Raw genomic sequence first — 10002 nt, 5'->3', positions numbered from 1 at the left:
GAATCCCTGTAACCTCAGCGTCTTGCGGGGGCTGGGTCTTCCAGGCCGAGGCATTTTTTTGGAGGACGCAAAAGGGAGTGTGAGACAACGTTTTGTTCTGTTTCAAGAAAAACCTGTGGGCTAGGGAAGGGTGTCTCTGCTTTCGGGAGGGGAGGTGGTGTGGCAGCAGCGAGAGGAAAATACTTTGTTTACATAAGCGAAGTACGTAAAACGCAGGGTAAGTTTGCCCTCCGGCCCGCACGCCACGGTGGGCAGGCGGCGGTGAGCGGCCCTGGCGGCAGCCGCGAAGGAAGGAGAAGGCTGCCGCTGCCCCCCGCCTTGCCATAAACGCACATTCTGTCTCTGTTTACATTGTGGTCTCTGTTTTGGCTGGGAGCAGCGTAAGGGGAGGAGCAGGAACTCGCTCCGGGGCAGCCACCTCCTCCCTTCTCTGTTTTCTTTGTTGTTATCTGTTCGGGGGAGACGTCCTGGGGACACGTCTGCCTGTAGCAGAGCTGCGGCCGATGTGATTCCTCTTCGGACCGAAATCTCGGGCCACCTTCTTCTGTGCATCTGCGGGTCTCGTCTCTCCTGCGTCGTCGCCCTCCTCCCCCCTGCCTCGGCAGTTGTCAGCGGCTCGCAGTGAAGTTGGAGGAAGGGGAAGGGAGGGCGGAGGGGGAAGGAATCTTGGCATTTATTTGATAGGCAGTCAGCAACCTGGGCCTGATTTGTACAGCTCTGTCCTCTTTGACAGCAAAAGGGAAAAAAGAAAAACCACCTATGGTGGAAGGACAGGGGGGTGTGGGTGTGGTGTGTTCACTTTTCTTGGTGGAAGATGAAGGAAAACATCTTTAGGGTCTGCATGAGAGAAGAGATGGAAGTACTGAACTGGTGCAGTGTGTGGAGAATGCTCGTGTCCTTGCAGGACTTGCCCATGTAGCCACTGTTCTCCTAGTGGGTATTTTTTACTCTTGTCAGGTAAAAGTCAAGCACAGTTGAACTGCAAGACTTTAGCAAGGAAGTAAGGTTTCTTCTCATAATAAGCAATAAACTTTGAGACGCACACAAAAAAAGAGACACAGGTAAGGCTAGTCAGCACTACAGTGAATTAGTGAAGATACTCAATCCCTCTTGACCATACGCCTTCTGTATTACAGAGAATGCTTTTAAGATGCAAGATGAAAAAAATCTAATGCTTAAAGTTAGTAAATGATAAGAGTGTATTCTGAGAATGCCTTTGTAACCATAATTCACTATTCTTGCAAATGAATCATAATATGTGTGATACATTTTTTTTTTTTTTTTCCCCCCACAGGACCCTTACCTTACTCTGGGCAGACTATCTCTGGAAGGAATCAGGCTTGGATAAATGGAGCTGTCTTCTGCAGAACTCCAGCCTGATTTGTTGGGAAAGTTTGAAAAATATTTAAATGTGTAGGTGGAGAAATGTGTGAAAGATCTATTGGTATTTTAACTGACTTTGGGTGAATAAATATAATGTAATGATAGGAATGTAAGAAGTACGTGAGTGAGGTCAGAGAGCCACAATGAGGGCTTTGGAGATGGACACTTAGCCAGATGTTCTTTACAACAGTCAGTGTCCCTCAGAAATGCAAGGAAAAACAATTGGATGTTGTTGGGAGATCTGCAGTGAGTAGAATGTCATGAAATCACAGAAACAGAAAAAAGTATGTAATACTGGGCAGCCCTGGATGGCCAAATGTTATCACTGGGTCTGTGCAGGATTAGGTTCCTTCCCTGCATAATCTCTGATCTTCACTGCAGAATTCTTGTAAAAATCTTTCTGCTGTTCCTAATTGGCTTTCTCCCTGGGTTTTCTTCATCCAATCTCAGACTTTGTGTTGTGACTTGCTTTAGATACTTGACCAGCCAGTTTGAATTTTGCAGCACTCTATTTATATATTTATGAAGTCTTGCCATTTTTATAGTCCTAATCTTGGCAGATTGGTGATTTTTATTGCTCAGTCTTCTGTTCGCCTGTCAGTGACTGCCCCAAGCTGCAGCAGCTCCTTTTGAAGAGGCTTCTGCCTAACAGGAGACTAACAATAGGACCCGACTGCCAGATATGTATTGTAGTTTTCCATGCCTGTACTGGACCATACCAGAGCAGTCACTTGGCCGTGTTTCTGGAAACTTGAAGTGTGGTTCCTTTCAGCTGGTAAGTGTGTATTCCGAAGCCAAAGGTAGACTGAAGAATAATACCAGTGCAGATGGAAGTCTCTAAAGAGCATGTTGGCTGTGACTTTTTTTAGGCAAATTTGAAAGAAAAAAGAGTAACACAAAGATCAAATTTAGAGTTCCTACTGCAAGACATGGTTAGTAATACAGGTTTGTTTTGTTTTTTCCCCAAAGATGCTCCCAAAACTCAATATAGGCAAGATAGTTTTTCCATACAGTGTTCCAGAAAGGTTTATGCCAGGAGTTTTAAGAGTTTCCCAAAACAAATACATTAAAAGCAATTCTGAAATAGTTCGGCAGGATGGGAATGCTCATCCAAGTATTCAGTGCATTGTGAGAAACACCTGAGAATACAGTCATTGTTTCTGGATGAGAAGTGTCTTTACACATACCTGTTCTTTTCATTTCCTGCTTTGTTCCCGTCTTCAGCAGGAATGTCACAGAGATCTGCTGTTTTACCCTGCTGAACTGAAAGTGATGCTCTGTAGCTGATCATTAATCAGCTCTCTGTGTAAGGAAAGTGCCTTGAAGTCTACAGCACTTGGCACTCTTGAATGCAAACATCATTGAATATTACCTCATTTATTTTACCTACTTAGAATGTAAATTCCTACAAGCAAAAGTAGGAAGCATATGTGTGCCATCTTGTTTTGCAAATGAGTAATCAGGTACGTGACTGGCCTAAAGGCACTCTAAGAATCTTCTGGTAGGGTCAGAAGTTGATCTGTATACTTCATCTTCTCCAACCAATGACTGAGAAATTTTTTTGATGGAGAATTCTTTTAATGTATCTGGTTTGCAGAAGTGAGATCACAGTGTTCCACCTCTTCCTTTTATGGATTTCTAGGGAGTAAAGTGAAGTATTTTATATTAAATATTATGGGTACAATTACATGAAAACATCAGGAAATAACTGCAGTGTTCCAATTCCTTTGGGACTTACTTGTGTGCAGTGGATGTTAATGAGAGCCTTCAAGCCTGCTTAATGCAAGCTCTTAGAGCAGTTGCTGTTGCTATGTTGTTTAAGAAAACTGGGCCGGACTTCTCGGCCTTGAAGAAAGGGTAGAATTTGTAGCAGGTTAGGGTGCTGAAGATCGTTTTTTGCAGGTCTGAAAGATTAGCTGACTGCCATTCAGAACAGTAGTGTTAGTTCTTTGTCCTTTTTGTCCTGGTACATCATGCCAACTTTATGTTTCAGAGTTAGTGTTGCTACTGCAAAGTTGACAGTGATGTTAACTAATCCCAAGGAGCTTGAAATCCTGATGAATGTATGTGTGTGTGTGTTCTTGTTGAATGTACTTCTGATGAGAAGCTTACTGGAAACATTGAAAGTAAAAAGTAGAAGTAAAGGAAAAGTAAACTGAAAGTAAAGATGTCTTTAACAATGGCACTTAGTCCTAAGAAACTTATTATTTCTGAAAGCAAAACTATTGGAAGTTGTATCTAGAGAGCAGCTGTGGTGTCCATCACTTGTATGTTGCGACTACAATTGGTATGTGATTTATTTCTCAATTTTATTAGTCCTTTAAATTGAAGCACAAAAATATAATTTGTCCTTCATTGTGAAGAGAAAGCACTGGTTTAGAAGTCATCATAGAGCAGTTAAAAAAAAAAAAGAAAGACAAAACCCCAAACTCCACAGCCTTAAAATAGTTTAGATGTGACATCAGGAGTCACCATGGTAACTCTCAGGCTACAGATTCTGGTGTATTCTCATGTGGAGGAGTTCTAGAGCGGGGAGGTGATGTGGAGCAGGAGAGAACTGCCCCTCTGGTTAGAAGGCTGTCTTGTGGCAGAAAAAGACTTGGAGCTTAAAAGATGCATTTAATGAAGGCTAATTCTGGAGTTCTGGCTTTGTATAATGTTTAGTGAAGAAAGGATGTAATGATCTAGTTTGTTACAAGTGCAGAACATTGAGTTCTGCGTTGCACGAAGTTGAAGATTTAAGGTACTGCAAGTGTTGTTAAGGTGATGTAAAATACTGAGGCTTAGAATTTCTCTCAAGTATCGCATTTCACTCCAGATTTTCTCAAAGTAGCATTTGCTCAGCATACAGTTGCAAAGCAAATGCTGAGTTTGGATTTGCAGTGTTTCTAGGATGTAAAAGAAGACAAATGGAATTAGTGTTTAAAAACTTGTTTGAGGAAACAATCCAGAACTTGCCAACAAAACCCTAAAATAAGGTTTAAAAACTAATTTAAAAACTAACAGGCTTAGAGCAAGCAGTTCGATAATGATGTGAGATGTTCGGAATCCTGCGTGAAGGACATTTATATGAAGGTGCTATAGGGCATCTGAGTTGTCAACATGGAGCTGTTAGATATGAGATAGGGTTTACTTGAGGGCCTGTGTTCTTCTGAAGTTAAAAAAAAAAAAAAGATGGCAGGCAGAATGAATTCAAGTAGAGGTAGCTGAGCAGTTAGAAAAGGGACAGTTTTTGTCTTGGTTGCTAACATGCACCCTTTACCAGAGATGGTGTGTGTTTATATGCACAAAGAATATGTGTACAACCAACCAGTTGTGCAGCAACGTAGTGACTGTGAACAGGATCTCTGTCCTGAGAGTTTTTTAGAACCTGGTGGTGACAGGCTGCACATTTAGTTCTGGTCACAAGTCAGAGCATCTCCAGGTTCGTTCTTTTGGTCTCTTGTCTTGGGAGTCTTTTGGCCGATGATGCCTTAACTTTTATCTGGTTGCTTTTCCAGTCCCATCTGTTGTGTTCCTTTCAAAGGACACATCCCTCAGCTTTACATGGTTTGTGTTCTGTCTAGGAATCTTAAATCACACAACAGCAGCAACACTTCTTGCTTATTTGCAGGGAAGCAAGGACAGGATGTGGACAGAAGAGTTTTCTCTTGTGTTACTTAACACTAATTGTTGCCATATCATAGGCCAAGTAGCCTATAGTTAGCATAAGAACCTACAGTAGCACTAGAGGTCTGTTTAAGCACCTGAGTCACATCACAAGTATCAAAGGCTTGCTGTTATTACTACGAAAACTTTTCTTTGCACAATTTCTAATAGGTAACGCTTATTAAAGCTGTCAGTAATCATGATTATTTCTTCTTTTTTTTTAACAATTGGCTTGTTAAAATCTTAAATGATAGGTGCATATTTCTAATGGCAAATTAAGCGATCTTGAAAACTATTTTCAGGATGAATAGCAGCAACTTTGTGACACTGGATAATGTTTCACTAGGAGGCATCTAAATGTCATTGGGAAGTTTTTTTCTTTTTATTTTCTAGCTGATGTCTACAAATGTTTATAGATTTAGCGGTAGCAATTGGAGTAAAATCAGAGTTCTTGCATGGTACTAGTTTAAGATGTTGTGAAAGGCAGTATGCAGTAGTAGACACAAAATATGTGTGCTCCTGAACATAACTATTCACAGTATGCATGTTGGTACTATCCTTCAAGCAAAACAAATAGCATTTGCTATCAGTTCCCGTTGCCTTCAGGAGTGAAAACTGAATTTCAAAGAGAATGTCTAAGAGATGACATGTCTGTCTTAATTATTTGTTCATATTTTTAAAAAAAATGACAAACTGCTTCCCCAAAAAGAGATACCTGCATCAATGTATGGCTTCCATAAGTGAAGTGGTAGTCATTGGAATTCTTTACGGTAATAGTCAGCTAGTGAATTGCATCCAGGAATTGATACGCCTGTGGTGTCCCTGTCCTAAATGAAAGGCTTGATTCCTATAAATGGTTGTTTTAACATTGAATGAGGAATTAGGACCATGTGGTTGGGAGAATGAGAAGTGGTTACTATTCTGAGAATTTATTTGGGTTATTTCTGTAGCAGATGTTTTCAGTGGATATTCAGGAATTACCATGTGGTTTTCTTTACAAATATTTGAAAGAAAAAGCCAAGTAATATTCTTCAACCCAGTCCAGCCCACTGTGCTATAAAATGTTGTATATATCGAAGTTAGAGAAGAGAGTTGGAGCCGCTATCCTGGTAATCATATTTTCAACACAATTGTTTTTGCTTGATAGGTATGGCTAAAAGGTATGCGAGTTAGCATTGCTGAAAATGAACTCTGAAGTTCACTAACGGAGATGCTTAATTTCAGCAAACAAAGCAAAAGGTTAATATTCCTGCAGTACTAATAATTTCAAGTAATCAGGAATGCTGTGAGTATTTCTACTAGGACATCAGTTTGCCATTAAAGGATTTGATTTCCATCTGAAAATCTTTGTCTAAGACGCATGAAGTTCATTTACTATGTTCTTCTTGTTGGATTCTGGCAGGTAGGGTTTTGCTGGGACATGTGACCCTGCTGTTTATTTGTGAAGCTCTCCCCTTTACCCTTTTGAGAATGAACTGTGGTTTTGTTTCCATTCTGTGTAGCCACCTGCTGTCTAGTTTCTTAAGCTTTGCTGTGTTCTTCCTTCAGGAAACTCTAAATTTGGCATCCTTGCAGTCAGGAGGTCAATGAAACTGGAAGGACACAGAAAAGTTGAGTTGCTGAGTTTCTTTATAACTTCTGCTGAGCTGACAGTTGCAACATTATAAATCCCATAGGCCTTAGTCTCTGCTTATTTCAGTTAATTCATTAGGACTAAAACTCATTACTGCTGAATTTCCTGAGATCCTGCAGTGCTTTCTGGATGTCAGAAAAGTCACTGTAGGATTTGACTTCTCCATTCTGGGGGGCTCTGGATAAACTGGAGTTGTTCATTATATAACTACAGCAGGTTATGTGACTGTAGCAGCCTCTTGTGTTATATTTGTAAACTACATTTCTCTCAGGTGAAAACCATGTGCTTTGTATGACTGAAAAAAACCTGATGGGGTAGGATTATGCAGATGAAGATACACTGTGCAAGTGCACAGCTGCTACATAAGCAATGATAAAAGGTTCTCAAGTTCCATTTCTTGGTGAAATATTTGTATGAATATCTTGAAGTGGTCACTGAAGCTTTCCCAAATGCTCCAAATCCCCTTCAGACTACGTCTGCTGTTGTTTGTACTGTGAGTAAATCATAACTTTGGAGCCATATTTGCATTAGTACTTGATTCATACCTGGAGACAAAGAAAAACAGTAGTACAGAAACATTTTCGAGTTAAAAATGTGCTTTTGTATTTTGGTTTTGGCTTTTAAAGAAGGCCTATAAGGGGTTTTGTTCCGAGTATTTCAAGTTCTTAGTTTAAGCATGCACAACCCCAGGTCCAGCTAGTAGTGAGGCTGCCCACATATTCGCAGTAGCACAAACACACATGTATTCAGCATGTACATATATAAATGCATAGTTGGCCACCACATCAACACAGAAAGCACAGTACTAATGCAAGCGCAAACAGCGCCAGTGGCCTTATCCTGTTGACTTTTCTGGATGGTCAAGCTGAATGTCTGCTAGTGACAAATGCATGTATATAGTATGGGTCCTTCCAGTTACTGGGATTAGACACTCGTTCTACCCTGCAGCTGGCCTTTGGGTTCATTTATCCCCCATTGCCTCTTAGACACGCACACAGTCGTGCTCAGCCACCAATCCCAAACACCACAGGTTCTCTAGCAGTCGACTCCTTCAGTTGCCTCACTTGGACGGTCTGCCCCGTCCCTGGTTCCCAGGCCACACTGCCAGTTTGCTGGCTAGTCCAGCTTGGTATTCCCTGTGATTGCACCTTGACCAGCAAAAGCTCACCCCCTCCTTTGCTGGCACCACAGACGTGCGGGCCCCTGTGACCTGTGGCGTGACTCCGCTTGTCAAGTAGATTCACATGCACAATGAATAGAGCCCCAGAAAAAGAGTTACAAAAGGAGGTTAATGAGCAGACAGGACAGACAGCAGTGATTTGGGGCAGAGCACAGCTAGACACACATACCGACCTGCAACCTGTTCACAGGTGACCTGTCCTTCTTGTCACCATAGCTCTCTGTTTTCCGGAACTTGTTCCTCCCCAAGCCACTTTGATCCCTCCCTTTCCCCACCTTTGGTTCCTCCCCTAAACATCCTGTAATGGGACTTGTGCGATTCCCCAAGTGCTTTTCCCCTGCATTCCATGATAAATCTAGTAACCCTGTAAGCAGTGACATCTCTCTATCTGAAAAGTCCCGTGGAGAGGCTGGGTGGTGGTGGGGATGTGGGGAGAGCCGATGGTTCTCCTGCAGTAGCCCTGGGAGGAGCTGGGTCAGGGTGTTAAGGCGAGTTCACCAACCCACGAGTGTGTGTCTCTGCTCCTTTGTCTGTGTGCAGAATAGCTTTTTATCCTATAACCTAACACGGTTAACTTTGATATGTGGTGGCAAATAATCTTTAATCATTTGCAAGTCCAGTTGAAAATTTAGGGAAGTTGCTGGCTGGCCGTAGAGGTGTGAATTGAAGTGATATGGTTACAAAAGCAATACTTCGAAATGTTACCTCAAAGTAGGGTGTTTTAATAGCAACAGGAACAGGGAGAGTGCTAGAATGATTGCATGAAACTTTGTGGAACAGGCTTTGGTAACAGTCTTAAGGCTGTAACCTTTTAAATTGTAAAAAAAGGAGTTGATTTCCTCCCCCCCGCCCCGGATGACTTGCATTTGTGTAGAGACTTCTTTGGTAGACTTTTAAAATACATTTAGTTCATACTTGATTTGTACGTTTTGAAAGTTTTGATAAATCATCACTTTTCCTTTGGTAAGAACCATGAAGGGGTAGTTAATCTCTTTTACATAAAGTAAGCATTGGACATCTTAAGAAACGGGGATTTATGGATAAGGTCACATCAGTTTAGGGTGTGCTGTTTATAGATTTATGGTGTATCTGGAGGATGAGGCAGATTATGACATGGGCCTTTAAATGTGAGGCGCTTGGAGACATGCAGGATTTGGGGATTAAAAAGAAGAAAGTTAGGTGCAAGTAGATAGCCATTGCTTTCTTTGACAAGATAAAAGTAACTTAGTGTGCATGTGTTTTACTAAACAAACTACATTTGAAAAAATTGGTGATCTAGTGTGATGCTTCTAGAAGATTGCATCAGTGAAAGAATTTTGTGTCATGGTTCTGAGGAAGAGAAGCAGGAAACAGGAGTAGGCCTTACTCAGTTCTTCCCTCTTGGGGATTGCAGGCCTAAGTAATAAAGTAGCTTCTCAAAACATTGTATTGCAGTGGACTATTCTAAGAATCTAGTAAACAGGATCAGGACTTGAACTTTTTTTCTTTAATTTTATTTATTTAGTGTCTCTTAAGAAGAGGACGCATAATAAATAAAAGTTGAGATTCTCAGGCTGTGAAAGTAAATATTTTGGTAATACAGTATTAGAAGTTGTTTATGCTGTGATTATTGCATGCTATTTTGATGCTTTTGGATGTATTTCTAAAGATCAGAAAACCCAAAGGTTTTAGTGCACTTGGAGCTTGATAAAGTTGATTGATATTTTTGCTTTTTATTTGGGCCTTGGTTTTTTTTGGAGACTGCAGTAAATGCATAGCTCTAAGATGAGGTTTCAAGTGTCAGGAATGTAACCATCTTCTATTTTTACACTTGACCTCATTTCTATTTTCTTTTGCTAAAGGCAACAGGCGTATGTTGTTCTGTTACTGCTGGAAATGAGTTATTTAAGTAACTTGAAATGTTTATGTGCAATAAGCTTTTGAACTTTACCACTGGCTGAAATAGTGAATACTTTGTCATGGGCCACATTTCGCCTACTCAAAATTATATGAACTGCGACTTCTTCTGCTTAAGAGCTATAGCTGCAGAAACTACATTTGTGGTAGAAGGTTAGGAAAGTATGTTTCAGTTCTTGTACTAAACCTGCTTGATATTTCATTATAAAAGACGATTCTCCCCCCCCCCCCCCCCGTTCCCCCCAACCCCCCCCGCCGCCCC

The 10002-nt window shown here is 41.1% G+C and overlaps 1 protein-coding gene across 2 annotated transcripts in view; it reads left to right on the top strand.

The window, feature by feature from the left end:
- PCMTD1 (protein-L-isoaspartate (D-aspartate) O-methyltransferase domain containing 1) overlaps positions 1-10002 on the top strand; it is a 45714-nt gene that overhangs the window by 719 nt on the left and 34993 nt on the right. The window lies entirely within an intron of this gene.

The sequence above is a fragment of the Haliaeetus leucocephalus genome, unplaced genomic scaffold (assembly GCF_000737465.1).
Source record: "Haliaeetus leucocephalus isolate CR32 unplaced genomic scaffold, Haliaeetus_leucocephalus-4.0 Scaffold428, whole genome shotgun sequence".
Taxonomy (NCBI): domain Eukaryota; kingdom Metazoa; phylum Chordata; class Aves; order Accipitriformes; family Accipitridae; genus Haliaeetus; species Haliaeetus leucocephalus.
This window is presented reverse-complemented; position numbering and strand designations above follow the sequence as displayed.